This window comes from Salvia hispanica, chromosome 3 (genome assembly GCF_029641045.1).
Source record: "Salvia hispanica isolate PSC_SH4W2 chromosome 3, Shi_PSC_v1, whole genome shotgun sequence".
NCBI classification, from domain to species: domain Eukaryota; kingdom Viridiplantae; phylum Streptophyta; class Magnoliopsida; order Lamiales; family Lamiaceae; genus Salvia; species Salvia hispanica.
This window is the reverse complement of record NC_142694.1, coordinates 59,487,979-59,505,635: the sequence shown is the minus strand read 5'-3', so window position 1 is coordinate 59,505,635 and position 17,657 is coordinate 59,487,979. Positions and strand designations below refer to the sequence as shown.

Below are 17,657 nucleotides of genomic sequence, written 5' to 3'. Positions count from 1 at the left end.
GGAAATTTGTACTCCCTCTGTCCCACCAGAAGTGAAACATTTTTCTTTGTGGGTTGTCCCATTAAAAATGAAATATTTCTTAAAATAGAAATAACTTTATCTTACTTTTCTCTCTCTCTTACTTTACCATCTCTTCTTTAACTCACAAAACAACACTGCATTTAATCTTGTACCTAAAAGCAAACGTTTCATATTTATTGGGACGGAGGGAGTATATCGTATGTGTTACAATATATACACAACATACAACAAGTAAAATGACACAAAAGACTCGTGACCCGACATGTTAGTTTTTGTCTCAAGTAATTAATCAGTTAGTATTTAGTAATACCAAGACAGAGAATTATATGTGGACATTTTTAAATGTTGGATATCATATCTGAGCTTAACTCAAAATCCGCCCGCCACAATCTTGCAAAAATTATAACTTTAACCCTGTTTATATAACTCATCAATTAGCCAAGTTAAGCTACTGTTATATAAATGTAAACAATTTCCTTTCTATCAAACAACAATAAAAAATTTATCTCTAAACATCTTTACACGAAGATCGTATTTCTTATCTTGTTTTATATTATCATCTCATATCTAACTTTTCTCGTCAAACGAGTCAAGTGTGTTAAGCTGATGCATTGAATATGAAGGTGAACAACAACCAATATATTCGATATATATTCAAATTTAAGATACCTAATCATGATCACACCGTATTAATGAGATTAATGTAATAAAAGCGTCCATTGACTTGAATATAGTTGATTTTTTTTCTCCATTTTATCTTCTAGTGAACGTGCTAATCCCTGATTTTACGGATCATAACAAGTTAAATTAATTTTTGTTTCATGTAGATTTGTTAGATTACTATTGATTCCGATCTACGAAGTACATTTAGTTTAAGTGAACAAGAAATGGGAAACTTTTTCTATTAACACAATATTTGAGGACAATCCGATCATTATGCGCATCGATAAATGGTATGATGGATTTAAAAATTATAAAAGTAATAATAATGTGAAGTGCATTAGAATTGAATAAATACATCAATTGAACGGGACAGAGAGATTCCACATGATCCTATCATTATATATTTATGTAATCACTATTATTCAAAGACCAATGTATATGGTGACATCGAATATCTTCATGTTTTTCAAATCATCATAAAATCAATTTAATTTAATATAATTTTGAGTTGTTTCTAATATTAATATTATTATATTACAATTTTTTTTATTAAAATTATAAATGATTTATTACTATATAAAAGTGAATACTACTGTATGGAGGAGTGATCAATTGCTAACTCACTCTCTAGTTGCTAACTACAACTAATTTAAGACCATAGGATTTTAGAAATCTAGTGGTCTAAAATTTGCTACGTGTAATTTTATTTTTATTAATTAAATCGAAAAAGATAAAAAAAACTACCAAATTAGGATTTTGGATGAAAATGTCAATATAATGTTTTAAAAACATCAACACAATGCTTTGAGAATGTCAACACACTGCTTATGCTAACACATTGCTTTAAGAATGTCATTCTACATGTATTATATTTACATATTTTATATACTATGTTGACATTTGTTGCTATACGAAAAAAATTGAAATTTTTTAAATATTTTTTCAAATTCTGACATCCGAACATATGCAAGTGAGATCTCGTTAGAATCTTTATAAAATGTGATATATGTTGTGCAAAAAGATAATTTAAATCAAGAAAGTTATATGCGTTTTAAAGTTATGGGATATTTTTTTTATATTGACCTTTTTTATTGATCGTATTGACATTTTGGAGCTGATGATCTAGACATTTGATTTGAATATCTAAAGGTTATTATTTAAATGTAGTTAGCAATTAAGTATTGAGTTAGCAATATAGCACTCCTCCTACTGTATAAATCTACATTATTTGATATTCCTTCGTCCGCCATTAAATGTTCTGTTTTTTTTCTTTTTTGTCCGTCCGCCTATAAATGTCTCATTTCACTTTTACTATATTTTGTAGATGGACCTCTAATTCCACTCACATTTTATTAAATACTCCATTCGTCACATGTTACTTGAGGCGTTTCTTTTCGGCACGAGATTTTAAGAAAGTTGTGTTTAATGAGTTAAATAAAGTAACATAAAGTAGAAGAGAGAATAAAGTATGTGTAATTAGATGTTTTGTTTTTAGCCAAAAAGAAAAATGACTCGAGTAACTTGGGACAACCCAAAAAAGAATACGACTCAAGTAACTTTGAATGGAGGGAGTACATAAAGTAGGATCCTCGTTCCACTAACTTTTCCTATCCACTTTTTCTTTACAAAGTCAAACAATTTCTTAAAATCTGAGCCGATGAAATATGGGATATTTATTCACGGACGGAGGGAGTAGTATTATTTGTATATCAATTTGTGACTTGCTGATGTGGTGTTAGAGGTAAATGGGCTGTAGTTGATGTGGTCGATGGGCTGGCTAGTATGGCTAGGCTCTGATGCATTCAAACTGTTGGGCTGAAAAAATTTATATTAGCGGTCAAATGTAAATTGCCTACAGTGAGCTACTGATCTGACCAAGTTAGACTAGTTAAATAGACATAATTTGGTATGACATGAGTTTAATGTGTAGTTGATAAATTAAGATAAATATGGAAAAAAATAAGAGAGAAATAGAGTTAATGGATTGTGAGAATATTTAAATGTCTAATACTTTTTTTATTTAGAAACATGTCTATTTTTTATAGATGACCTAATATGATAAAATTTATCTATTTTTTTAAACGGAGATAATATCTCTTTCTCATGCTTAATTGATGTAACTTTGCATGCAAAGAAGGCACTCTAAACAAAACACACTTAGTGTAAATAAAGCAACTACTAATACAGCCAAAATACAAACAAGTTTTAGCAAAATGAATCTATAACTATCTAAAGTAGCATTTGTGTGGATATTCACTAAACTGCCACTATGATGCATTTAGGTGGAAAACATATCTATTGGGCGAAAAATATTGAATTAGAAATTAAAAATTATTAATAAAACAAATGATTTTACTGAAGTGGAACACATGAAATGCTCTTACAAAAAAGTTTTCTATATCCGAGGCATGTTGCTAAAAAGTAATGGAAAAGCATCAGAGATAGTAGTATAGAGGACTCTGTTTATCTTCTCAAAAAATTATGCTGAGAATCAAAACATTATTATGCGAAATGGCTGTCCAATCCAATAGAAAGACAATAGCTTACTATAGAAGTTTAACAATTATAAATACTGCTATGCTGTAGCATTTACAACAACTAACATATTACAATAAGAAAATTGAATCGAGAGGATGTGAAGAAAGTGGTATTAAATAGCCGGGCCAGCTGTAGTGAAGCAGGGAGCGGCGAAGCAGGGCGGTGGAAGGAGCGCCGGAGAGGCAGGGCGGTGGTTGTGGCGGGTGAAGTGATTTCTGGGGATTTGGGAGAGAGAGAAGTGGAGGCCTAATTTTGTATAGGGTTTAATTAAAATATTAAATATTACTCCCTCCGTCCGCGAATAGGAGTCCCGTTTTTCCATTTTAGTCCGTCCGTGAATAAGAGTCCCGGTTTACTTTTACCACAAATGGTAATAGGGTCTCACCTTTACCTAACTTAATTATTTCACTCCATTTCATTTAAAACTAATATATACAAATGAGACCCCTATTCCACTAACCTTTTTTCCACTCACTTTTCTTAACATTTCTTAAAATCCGTGCCGCCAAGAAATGAGACTTTTAATGGCGAACAAAGGGAGTATCAGTTTGCCTTTTGTTTGGGCTTTATTGTATTTAGATTTAGATTTAACTATTTAAGATTATATTTTTCAATGCCCAGACATATAGTATGATACTGTTATTCAATAAATAGGCAACATCTATATATTATATAGTAGTACACGCTTAAACATGGACTATAATACTGTTATTCAATATTGGTTCTTTCTTTGATTTCTTTATTTTGTTGTTATTAGTCTTTTTTATTATTGTATTTTTTAAACATGAGTTTTTATGATTTCTAATTTATGGGATTTTATAAAATATGTATCTTAAAAATTACTGTAACTTTTTAGTTAAGTAATTAAATTTATATATTAATTTATTTAATATTTTATACTCCATTACTCCTTTGTATATTTTATATTTTATATTTAATATTCAAGCTATACGGAGTACTGTGTTAATAATTTTGTGTATATGTAAACCCTTAAATTTTGGATTTAAATTATTTGTTGATTTGTTTATTGAAATATTGAAAATAAAATATACTGTAGTAGAGAATAAAGTAATTTCACCATTCCACCACAGGTGATGGATTTGTTAAATTATTTGTTGATTTTGGGTTTAAATTATTTCTTGATTTGTATGTAATACTATATATTCCCTCCATTCCATCATAAGTGATGGATTTTTTTAGGCATGTGAATTAAAAAAATGATATATATTGAGTTAAAGTTAAAGTAAGAATGAGAGAATAAAGTAAGAGAGATTGATTAAAGTAAGAGAGAGTTCAAGTTTTGTTTTTTGTTTGTTTTTTTTTGTTAAAAAAAGAAATTGATCACTTGTGATGGGACAACTCAAAATGGAAAGTTGATCACTTGTGGTGGCACAACTCAAAATGAAAAGTTGATAACTTGTGGTGGTATTGTAGATAATCTTGCTTTCTACAGTTGGTAGTTTCATATTGAAAACGTAAACTATTATTAAAATATATATTTTTAAATATTAAAATTAGAATAGTTGTTACAGATGATGTATACATATAATGTTGTCAATATTATCCAACAAATTGTTTGAAAATCCTACAAAAGAATAGGTATATTTTGAAACCAACCATATTTTGAAATGGTAAGATATTTCTTAGTTCAAATCTATTTTCAGCTTATTATAAGGGAAATCACATTAAATTTATTTTTGTGTATGATTTTTGCATCTTTTTTCTTTGCTAAGGCGTCAAACATAAAATTTATTATTAGATATAAAAATTACTATGTTATGTAAATTGATGACATGCAACTTCATTATTATTGTCTGATGGCAGAACAATTTATTCTCTCTTTAAGATTTATATCAATGTAAATGATGATTTTACTTGCAATCACATTAATTTTTTTTTTTTGTGTGTGTGATTTTTGCATCTTTTTTCTTTTGCTAAGGCGTCAAACATAAAATTTATATTAGATATAAAAATTACTGTTATGTAAATCGATGACATGCAACTTCATTATTATTTTTTGATGGAAGAATAATTTATTCTCGGTTGGAGATTTATATCAATGTAAATGATGGTTTTACTTGCATAATTGAGGTGGACAAAAATGATAATATGGCGTCGTGTGAGACTATCGATTAAAAATAAACATAATTTATTTGAAGGAAATCATTAGATGAAATACCTTATTTACTTACGATATAAATATTTTAGAAAGTATATTATGATTCGATAAAATACCCTTATTTAAGGTCATTTATTTTAGTGATAAGATTTTGATATTTACCATGTGGTATGTAATCTTAGAGACTTTTGGATAAAATGTAATCTTAGAGACTTTTGGATAAAATGAAATATACTATTTGAAAATCTAAATAGTCCGCCATTGCGGATGGTCGTCCTAAGCCTCGCCCCATACACATGCCCTATGTATAGTCTGAACTATAACCCGTCACTGCGGATATAGCACGAACTACGACTTTCTAATTTTTTTTTTGTTTTTTTTACTATTTTCCACTCTATAAAAATATTTTATCTTTATTTCTCACGCTTCCAATCTCTTCCGATCGAAGTTGTGTGAGCAATTTTGGTTTCTTCTCACAAATCACAAATGTATTAAATTTTGTTTCAAATAGAAAAATCTTTTTTTAAGAGTAGGACTATAGGATCATTTTCTTTTTTTTATAAAGTATATATAATGATTAAAAATATTTATTATTTACAATTTGTGTTCATTAGTCGAAAATTATTTGGTCCATGCATAGCACGGGTGTTAATACTAGTTTTTAATTAAACCAAATAATGCAATTTGCTATCCGTAGTAGCTTGATTTTGGATTTCGAGTTTACAATCAGAATTAAAATTTAATTACATCAAACGGTACAAACACAAATTGTATTATCTATAATAGAAAATTTAAAGATTCAAACTCCTAAATCTTAAAAAGAATGAATTCATTATGGTTTTCAATTACAGGGTTCGTCTCTGATCCTTTGGGCATACTTGGTATAATGGAATGGAATGATGGTGGAATGGAATGGAGGATGGAATGGAATAAAGATAGAAATGAAATGTCAATTTCCTTGGCTTTCTTTTGTATTTTCATCCATTCACTCGTTCATTCCATCATACTAAGCAAATGAATAGAATGGAAGTAGGAATCGCATTTCATTCTACCAATCCATTCCATCGTACCAGAAGCCCCTTATTCTCTATTTTTGGGTTTGGTTTTCTTGAATTTAGTACAGTGATGGGCTGATTGGTGAGTAAAATTAATGAACTTCACTCGATTCTAGCTTGCGATTGTAACGACACATTTCTACAAATCGCAACCCCAATAAATATTATTACTAGTATTTTTCAATTTGTAACTAGAAATATAACATCTATTCGTCAAATAGTAGTATCACTAATGGAATGAATTTCTATAGATAATAAAGTTGAAATTGTGCAAATATATTAAATGTATTATACTACTATTCCAAATTCCAATTTAAAAGTTACGTCGAAAACAAAAGTTACTTGAGGAGTAAATTATTCTACCATGTCTTTAATCAATTTTATTATGGTTAGCTTTTTAGAACTTGAGTTTATTAGTACTATATTTTATTTTTATTTTTGCGTTTTAGTTTATATATATGGTTGTGTGTCATAATTTGGGTTTTGTACTATTTTTCTTCTAATATCAACTTTTCTATGACATTCATTTTTCTTAGAGTTCATTTTTAAACTTGGGATTTATTTTTATGTCCCAATTAAAATTTTATTTTTATATAATCATTTATTTTAGGATAAATCATACTATAATTAATTTGAATTTGTAAATAGATTTTAGTTGTTAAATTTTTTGGTTCATTGTCTATATTATGATTGTTTTTCATAGTTACATAAATAATATATACTATACATTACTCAAAATACTATTAATTTGTAACTCCAAGTACGAGAAAATTAATGCTGAGTTAAATTATGGACTATTAATATTAAAACCTAATATAAAAAAAATCAAATTTAAGAAAAATGATTGACAAAGAAAAGTTGATATTATAAGAAAAGAATCGTATAAACCCTAAGTACTGTGATTAATACAAATACTAATTTAGTTATGATTAAGCGAGCCAAAATAAAATCGGATTCACTATAATCTAGTACAAATATGGTCCATAATGTTTTCTTGCTTCGCTTAATGCAGATAAAAAGTAGTATAAGAAAAAAAATTGAAACGATTCAGTTTTGGTGCACAACAATCCCTGCTTGCTGGATCTCATTTCAAATTTAACGTCTGAAGTTTTGGAAGTGTTGATAGGGCAAATGATTATATTTTTGGGCTAAATTAGCCTTTTTGTTATGGATTTGTGGGCCACGAGCACAATTATAAATAAATAGATAGCCTTTCCAGATACTGAAAATCAACTACAGCAGTTGTACAACCATCAAGCATGGGCCTGCTGCTGAATAAATATATCAATATGTAACTATTCAAAATTATTAACCAGTCGGTTAGAACTCAGACATTAGCAACTGTGGCCGATCGCTCAAGAGGGGGCCTATCTCCACTCACCAAGGGCTTCGTCCCAAGGCTGAGCGATCGCCTCAGACGATTTGCAATCGGCTCTCCATGGGCCCTGAGATACACCCTAATTGCAGGCGCCGGGGCCGATTTTCAATTTTTTTTAAAATAATTAATTTATTAAATTTCTTTCCTATAAATATGTCATCATTAATTATGTGTGAGAGAAAAATGTGGGTACAAAATTAATTTATTATGTATTTTAAATTAAGTTATTTAGATATTAACATTAAAAATAAAAGAAAATAATATTGATGTGGAAATGAGATAGGCTCTGTGATGGGCTCTCATTGTAGATAAATGTGCTCAGAGATGGGCTGTTGACATAGCAGAAGCAAATGGAGATAGACTCTTAGACGGGCTCCAGATTTAAGGTTCCCATTGAGAATGTCATGTCTTACGTTGCAAAGACTCCAACATTATAGAATTCGGAATATTCAAGATATAATTGTCTTTTGATCTAAATCTCTTTCCAACTTGAGCTGCATTTTATAAAACTTTAAAAAATAATTTATTTTTTAAGACGGCTTTTGGTAGGTTTGTTTTCTTAAAAAAAAAAAAAAAAAAAAACTCTTAAGAAAGGAGGAAATTACAACTGAGGTTAAGAGGGTACGAACTCAGGACCTCATATATTAATATCTAAACTCCTTGCCGCTAGGACAAAGGCTCTGGACAGCTTTTGGTAGTTATATTATACCAAGTTACAAATTTTTTTCTAACTTGAATTGTGCATTTAGTATTTATAATAACCTTAGTAAATAGCTTGTGTTATTTTTATGGTCTGAGCAAGCCCGTCTCGAACCCTGTGTTTCACCAAAATTGTTAAGATACAATTTTGGTGGGTTAACTAACACTTATAAGTTAGAACCAAGATAATGGAACAATTAGAAAAACAAGGAAGTTCTAAGAGATAAAAGACTGAAGAATACAAGATTAAATCGATAGGTAATATTTTATCTAGTTGTTCTTTTTTGTTGATTGTTTGTATTTATGGATTTTGTTTACCTATTCATAAATAGCTAATTCATAGAATTGTGGCAGTAATTGTACTCGTATGTTCTTTTGGTTACTTATTTATGATTTTAAAACATATTTTTATTTTATTGTATCAGGATAATGATTTTATTTTTTGACAAACTATTGGACGATCAAATGGTATATTATAGAATTGAAAGAGGAGTACACCTTCCGTATTAAAAAATAGAAATATTTGAAATAGCACGAGTTTTATTGTACAATTGGTAAAAAAATTGAGAAGAATTGGTAAAGTAAAAGAGATGAAAAAAAAATGAGTAAAGTAAGAGAAAATAAGAGAAAAAGTTGTGAAAATAGAATTAGTGGATTGTGGGGTCTATGTTCTAAAATAAAAGGTTCTAAAGTTTCTATTTTTACAGAACGGTCTAAAATAAAAATAGTTGCTATTTTTAAAAAACGAAGGGAGTAATATTTAAGACAAAATATATTAAATTAATGGGATCGAAATGTTTGAAACTAATTGGTGGTGACAAAAGAATCATAAGATCACTTTAGAGTTATAACAAAGTAATTCTTTATCAGCCCTTGAGTGTAACAAAACTCTAGATTGTTCGAAAGAAAGTTTGAATATATCAATGATTATAGTTGTTCGGTAGATATAATAAATAGTATTCCCTCTCCCGTACTACGGTAGCCATAATTCTTTAGAGCATGCCATTTAAGAAAATTGCATTAAGTAAAAAGAAAATAAATTAGGAATAAAATAAAATAGAGAGATGAAGAGATATCAAAGTTAAAAAGAGAAGGTGTGTTATTTTGCAACACAAGAAATAACTCAACTATAATGCTATAACCCAGAATGAACTCAGCTACAATTGGACGCAGGTAATATAATTGATTGATATGCAGTTGGTGAAATTAATGTCCTAGAATAATCATGGTTTGCCTGTTCTATTCTAATCATTTATTTGCTTTATTAGATACTCTCTCTGTTTCATAGTAATAGAGGCATTTCTTTTTGGCACATGCAATTTAAGAAAAATTGTATTAGATGAGTTGAGTAAAGGAAAAATAAAATAAAAAATGAAAAAGGTAGAAAGATGAAGAGATAATAAATTAAGATAGAGTAAAGTAAGTGAAAAAAAAATGATCCCACTAGTATGAAACGTACAAAAATGACAAATTAATTCATGTACTATAAAACGGAAGGAGTATAAATATATCTTCGCAAAATCAGTTTCTCCAAAATTGCAATACTTATTTTAATCATTAGTTCCCATGATTAGATATGTATAGGGGCATGTTAGGGTGCCACTACCTATTAAAATAACATCATACCATCTTTTTGTAGCCAATCATTTGTACATGTGGACGAATAATAAGCTGCCATGTGGCAAAAAAAAGTTAAAAAAGACGGCCAGCAATATGTTGTACACTATACAATAATTTTTCTTGGACAACAATATCCAACAATAGCGTTTATAATATTGTTGTATAAGTGGTGTCACGGTCTCATTTAGATATTGTCATTTTAACACAAACCTTATATGCACTATCATTTTAGTGCTAATAAAATAATTCATCAATGATTATGAATTGTTGGATTTGATAACGGCGGATATGAATGTAGTATCTCTCCCCGCACAAGAAAAACAATCCCATTTTGGGATGTCAATCGGGCCAACTGTTCGGATTTGGGCTAAACCGCTTGTGTTGTTAGACTATTCGGGTATGGGACATTCATGTTATAATTTGTGGGTTATAAATTCTCAATTCTATCCTAACCTTTCGATTTCGAGCTACCTTCAATCCAATCGGGCTCAAAAATAATTTATACTACTATATTTTTTTTCTAGCACGGAGTATATTTTGTCATTTGATAACTTTTATATCCATATTCAATAATTACAAATTTAAATAAATGTAATTTCAACTCGAAACTACTCCGTATTTACCTCATAGAGCTACATTTTTTTGATAAATAATTATTCTTTTTTTTAATTCATGTATCTAACTTTTCTATGATAATTGTTAAAATAAAATAAAAATAATAGTACTCCCTCCATTCTATGTTAATAGGCGTTTCATTTTCTGCACTTGTTTTGCGAATATAATACTATAAATAGTTAAAGAGGATAAAGAGTAGGCTAGAGAGAGAATAATGTAGATAAAAGTGTTTCATACATTATTCTCTTTTTTAATTTACTTTTTCTCTACTTTAACAAGTGGAGAAAATAAAATGTCTGTATTAACATGGAATGTATCGAGTAATGAGCATGCTTTCAAAATGAATCACAATATATTTTCAAGTGCATTTAAAAATAAATTATTTTACTAACTTTTAAAATGTAAAATATGTTATGAAAATTGAAAACTAAATAACGAGAATTATCTTATTTCGGGCCAACCCTATGGGTCTTGAGTTAGTTTTATCCAACCTTTTCGGGTTGCAGGCTATTTGGTTTAGGGTTATTCGAGTTGTGATCGGGTAATAAATTTCGCAACCCAAATCTTATAAAATTGTCGGTTATTCGGATCAACCCGCGGTTTTCAGGTTGAGTTAACATCCCTAGTCCATTAACATTAATGGACGATACAAAATTTTATATGCATTTGTAAAACATAGAGAGATAAAAAGAAAAAAAATGAACAAAATAAGAGAAAGTACGAGAAATTATTTTCAAAAAATTTCATAAATAAAAATGAAAATAATTTTATAGTCGAATCAAAATATAAAGATGACAGGAGTAATATTTTTTGTGATATGCTAATATAATATGTCTAGATGGCGCCTACTTTATTACATATTCTAGAAATAAATATAAATGAGTTATAAGAACAAATACTGGTAGAGTTTAGTGGCTTTTTCTTTCCCTTTTATATGCTATAGAAGTATCCTTATTATATCAAGTACTATAATTTATGTTTTACATATTAGTAGTGTTTAGGAAGGAATGTACATCTTTAAATATCACATTTTAGTGCATTATTATTGATAACTGGATTTATATTTTACTAAGTAAATTCACCCATATTTTATTACTCTTCCCGTTCTCCATTAATTGTCTACTTTTGTCATTTTCATCCGTCCCCATTAATCGTCCATTTTCACTTTTTTTTTTACCATAAATGGTAAATATATCCCACATTCCACTAACTCATTCTACTCATATTTTATTACTATAAAACTAATATATAAAAGTGAGATTCGTATTCCACTAACTTTTTCACCCATTTTTCTTTATATTTTTTTAAACCGTACCAGAATAAAATTGGATAATTATTAAGGAACGAAGGGTGTATAAAATTTATATATAAAATAAGGACTAATTTTACTAGTTTTTCTATTAATCTTTCTTTATATTTCATAAAACTTTCAATAAAATAAGTCATTTATCCATAAATGGGGAGAGTACTTCTTTTTATGTAGCATTTAGCAATATATATGAAGCTTTTCTAAGTATACAATATACTATAGTATTGTATTACTTATAATATATGTAAAAATATATTTTTTTCTTATAAATATATTTTCAGTTACTTCAAGTAAAATATAAGTGGCAATATGATATCGCAATTCGCAAGTAAAATTGTAAGCAAAAAGTTCATAATATCAAGATTAAAAGACGAAAGGTGCATATTTTTTGATCAGTTTTTCATCCACAAATTGTATATTTCTATAATTTGGAAATGAAAACGTACCCCAAGAAGAAAAGAAAAGAGGAGAAGCATTAAGTTACAAAAACACAAATGCTGGTGAAAATTCGATTGAATATAGTTGGAAGAATTAAATAAAAAGTGCATTTGGTGGGATTGATGTATTGACATTGATACATTTATGTGGAGTGTAGCAAATGTTGCATCAGAAGCCGTTACATGATGCAGTAGTGCCCACATGTTTGCTTTCGAACACAACAAACATTAAAGTTAAGGCCGAAAATGAAATAAATAAAAGTTTGGTTAAAGAGAAAACAATGCTTCGGATCTATCGACTTTCTCCAACATTAAACTTATCCCACGTTTTCCCACTCAAGATTAAAAATTAAAAAAAAAACAAATAATTTTATCGTATACTATGCCTTTTTCTAGAGATATATACACATTAAATTACACGACCCATTTTTAGCCACAACAAGGATGAAAAGAAAGTAGGAGGTTGAAAGAAAGTAGGTGTGTAATAGTAAATTTAGTGAGTAATTAAGATAATGTCATTATAATTTTAATTGTTTGCAAAGTCAAGCACATAGAACTTATCGCCTCACGTCATTATTGTTTGAAGAATTTTGGATGCGATATTTGCGTCATGTTTTGGGTGTATCTATATATTCTATATGTCCTATAAAAATATGCGTATTTTTCATTTTCGTTCGTCGTACAAAATATATGCATTCATTTTTAGAAAATTATCTCAATTTATTACCCCTATATATTAACTTATTTATAAATTATACCATCATTAAACCTTACTAATAATATGGTCTAATTATCCACTAACACTACTTCAATTATCATTCTCTTTCTCTCTCTTATTTTACCAATTTTATCTTAATTCTCGTACCATATCAATTGCTCATATATTTGTGGGACGGAGAAAGTATATGATTTTATTTTCTTACTTCTAATAGTATCAAATTAGCCTAATGGTTATAAGTGCTTAATTCATTCTTCCACTCCACAGTCGAATTTTATATGGTGTTGTTCATCCAGTCACCACTTAGACGGAGGGGATGATTGGCTAATCATATTTAAAATAGGTTATAAATTGTAAGAGTATTTAGTACACTGTGTAACTTAGTTAATAAGATGCTTTTCTTCCAACTAGTAAGTTGAGGATTCAAAATATTATGAGTTAATTAGAGAACTATTATTGATTTTAAAAAAGGGTTATGAATGTACTTTATGCTTATATAGAGAATTGTATTATAGAGAATAGACAAAATTATAATTTGAAGAGTGAAAATCATATAAAGATGAATTAAATAAGTTATATTGAAAAATATTTTTGTGAACTATTGGAGTTTATTTTCTTAAGACTGTGTGAGAATATAAACTGAGATTGAATAACTTATGAATATTGGAGTTTATTTTCGTAGTTGCTTTAAGAGTTTATTTCGCAAAATACTTTTATAATTTACAAACTAGTTTTATAACAATTGAATGCCTACTAACATTTTTTTTACATCCGCCACTGCATATAACTATGTATACTACTCCATGATTCTCTTTGCAAGTTACAACTAGTTAGCTAGTCTTGATCTAGCAGTACTATTGTAAGCTTTACTTTGGTATTTCATGTCAAATGCTATTACATCAATAGTAATATTCCACATGTAACTTCAATCGCTTTTGTGAAACACAATACACAGCATATATATAACTGATAAATTTGATACCATTAATAATCACTAATTGATATTGCAATTGGTACTGACCATTAATTGAATTGCTATACATATAATGTTATCTAAATTATACAAATAAATCTAGCCAGCTTCAAATTAGAAACACAAAATCACTAGTCGATCAATTAAAAGTTAGCAATTCAAATTCAATAACAAACAATCTAGTTACAAAAGGTAGAATTAATGGGAGATGATGAAATGCAAATGACTCTGACATATGAAAAGGGGAATAGTGAAACTAAAGGTATTGAATTTTAGCGCCATCCGCATTTAATGTATGGGCAAGAAATGTGTGAGTGAAATTGCAAAAGTTAACAAAAATTTCTTCCATGAAATGCTAAAAGCACACAGAATTCGAAATTCTACCAACAACACAGGCAATGAATGCAGTGCAGAAGGCTTCAGGTTTTTCTGCACAATGAAAACAAAAAGGTGGTTTGGGGAAATTGAATTCTGAAAACTAACACAAGATGGCTCTAACTCATATAGAATTTCACAAAAAGAAAATTGCCATAAATAAGAGAAAAAAAAATATCAAGCCCTTCAATCAGACTACACAAAAACACAAACACAAACTCCCCTACATTTGCATCTAAAATTAACCACCCACCCCGCAGGGGCAGAGTCGCAAGAATGGGCAAGAATTAATTCTCACTACTGCCGTATAGTTGCAACATTCACAATTCTATCGGGCTGAGATGGGGGGGTGGTGTTTCGGGTTGGGGTTTGAAGCTTTTGCAAGAAATTAACCACCCAAATTCACAGTACAACAAGTGAAAACCCTAGTTGAGATTTAGATTAGTACTTAAAATAGCATCCCAAATTCCTACATATATAAGCTAATTAAATGTCTTGAAGTGCATGCACTCTAAAATTAAGTTACAAAATCATACTATAAATAGCAAAGATAAACACATGATGATGTTATCAGACATAAAATACCGAGAATTCGCCTTTAAAAAAAACCATCCTCTAAACCAAGTTTCGGGCCGGGCCGGGCCAAACTAGCTAGGTTTCTTACCAAGAGTGTGCTTGTTGTTATGCATCCACACCTTAAGCACGTGCCTCTTGATGCCGGCTTCGCTGCAGAATTGCTGCACCAATTCCTCATCCTGCTTTTGGATTTTCCAATCCAACCGCTCCGCCAAGCTCAGCATCCTATCCTTCTGCTCCGCCGTGAATTTCGTCCGGAAACGCTTCCTCGCACCGCTCCCGGGCCCCGAGAAGTAGCCCTCCAGCTCCTCCCGCGAGCTCTGAGGGCCACCGCCCCCAGAGCTCGAGGGCAGCGCCAGTGCAATTGGCGCCGCCCTGTGCGGCGGCCCATACCCGCCCGGCCCGCTTCGGTACCCGAAGTGGCCGAGCGGGTGGTGATGGGCCGCCAGAAGCAGCGGCTGCTGGCTTCCATACCCGAAACCAGCAGCTGCTGCTTCACTCTCCCGGCGGTGGAAGTTGCGGTGGCAGCCGCAGGCGGCGCACTTGAGGGACTCGAGTGTGCCGTCGTCTCCCGCCGGGAGGAACTCGCCGCAGCCGTCGACGGCGTTGGCGCCGATGGCCACGGCGTGGTTCTTGAGGCACTCCTTGTAACGGGGCTTGCGGAGAGGAGGAGGCGGCGCGGCGGCGGGGGAGTGGACGGGGCTGGGGATCTTGGGGAGGAGGGAGTCATTGTTGTAGGCAACCTCTCCTTCTTGCTCCTCTTCTTGATCTTCATAGTCCATAATTTTGAGCTTAAATTGGGCAGATTAATTAAGATGATATCAGCTATATATAGTAATGCTATTTTTTGCTTGAATAGCAGCATTACTTAGCCCTACGACATCACTAACTGGCCACCTGTAACTTAGTTTTTTTTTTCTATTTTTTTTGGGCTACAAAGTATTTTGAGTTAAGAGTGGTGAAGTGGATAAGATAATGTGATGTACTATAAGATAGTGGACTAAATTATTCTTCCTCGATAGGAAAAATGCACTCTTATATTTTTTGGGATTTAAACATATAACTCCAATTACTCCCTTCGTATAAAAATATACTCCCCCCATTTCGGGTAATTCGTCTAACTTTGATCGGGTACGGGTTTTAAGAAATGTAATGAAAAGTGAATTAAAAAAGTTAGTGGAATGTGAGTCCTACTTTTATATATTATCTTTTATAATAAAAGTGAGTATGAATGAGTTAGTGGATATGAGGTCCACTACCAAAAATGGTAAAAATGAAATGAGAAAAATTATGTGGGACAGATCGAAATGAAAATATGAAACAAATTATCTGGGACGGATGGAGTATTATACATTTGAAATGGTACAAGAATTAATACATATTTAATAAGTAAAAGAGAGAAAGAGAAGGATAGTTAGAGTAGTCTTAGGGGATGTTTAGTTTCCAGGATTGTATCCAAGATTAAATTTGTTATGTGTTGGGTTTGAGATTTAACCCCATAATTCAATCCTAGATTGATAATCATGAGATAATTAGTCATAGCTAAATCCATATGACTAAAATAATCTCACAACTCAATCTTAAATTGTATATTGGTATTATTTTATCTTGGAAACTAAACACTACCTTAGTAGATAATGAGTCCGCATTATCATCAGTGTTTAATGAGTTGTAATGGTGGGTCATAGTGTTTACGTTATAAATAAATTGATTTATATGAGTAATAGTTGTGGAAAACTTTCCATAAAAGGAAATGCTTGTAGATATGTGGGATGACCAGAAATGGAAAGTGCATACTATATTTTTATGGGACGAATGGAGTATAATATGCTCCCTCCATTCTATAGTAACAGGGGCGTTTTTCCATTTCCGCCCGTTCCATAGTAGTAGAGTCGTTTCCCCTTTTAGTAAAAGTCAACACATTTTTCCACACATACTTTACTCTCAATTACTTTTTTCTCTCTACATCTCTCTACCTTTTTCATTTTCCACTTTATATTCTCTTTACTTCATTCACCTAACACAATTTTTCTTAATCTACATACCAAAAAGTTTTGCCTTCATTACATGGAAGGAGTATAAAAGTTCTTTTGAAATTTCAGTTTATAACCTTATATAGAAAGAATTGCACTAATCACTACACTCATCATTCAATTGCCATTGCGTTACTTATTTTTTTTCCAAGATTTCATTTCTGGGAAAAGAGGAATTTATTTTTTCATTTGAAAAGTACAAATTAAATGCTATTTTCATTGTATATGCTACGCAGCCTTTGTGGCAAGTCAGAGGTTACCCATCCATCTCTTGTAGGTTAGTTTCCCTCACACACAAAACTACAAATTCCTTTTTCAGAATTTATATTCTCACCTTTACTTTTTCTATTTCTTCCACTAAAATTAATCTTCATTTACCTACATGTCAAGTGAATAGTTTACTGTTTACCCAATTTTCATCTAAAGTAAAAAAAAACGTTAGCATGGTGACGAAACGAGCGCATTTTGTGTCCTCAAATTCATTTCTAGGGTTTACATTTTTATATTTTTAATAACCGCTCAATAATA

General features: G+C 30.6%; 1 pseudogene; it reads right to left on the bottom strand.

The window, feature by feature from the left end:
- Positions 1–14,073: 14,073 nt before the first annotated feature.
- On the bottom strand, positions 14,074–16,051 carry LOC125211727 (zinc-finger homeodomain protein 2-like; annotated as a pseudogene).
- Between the last annotated feature and the right edge of the window lie 1,606 nt (positions 16,052–17,657).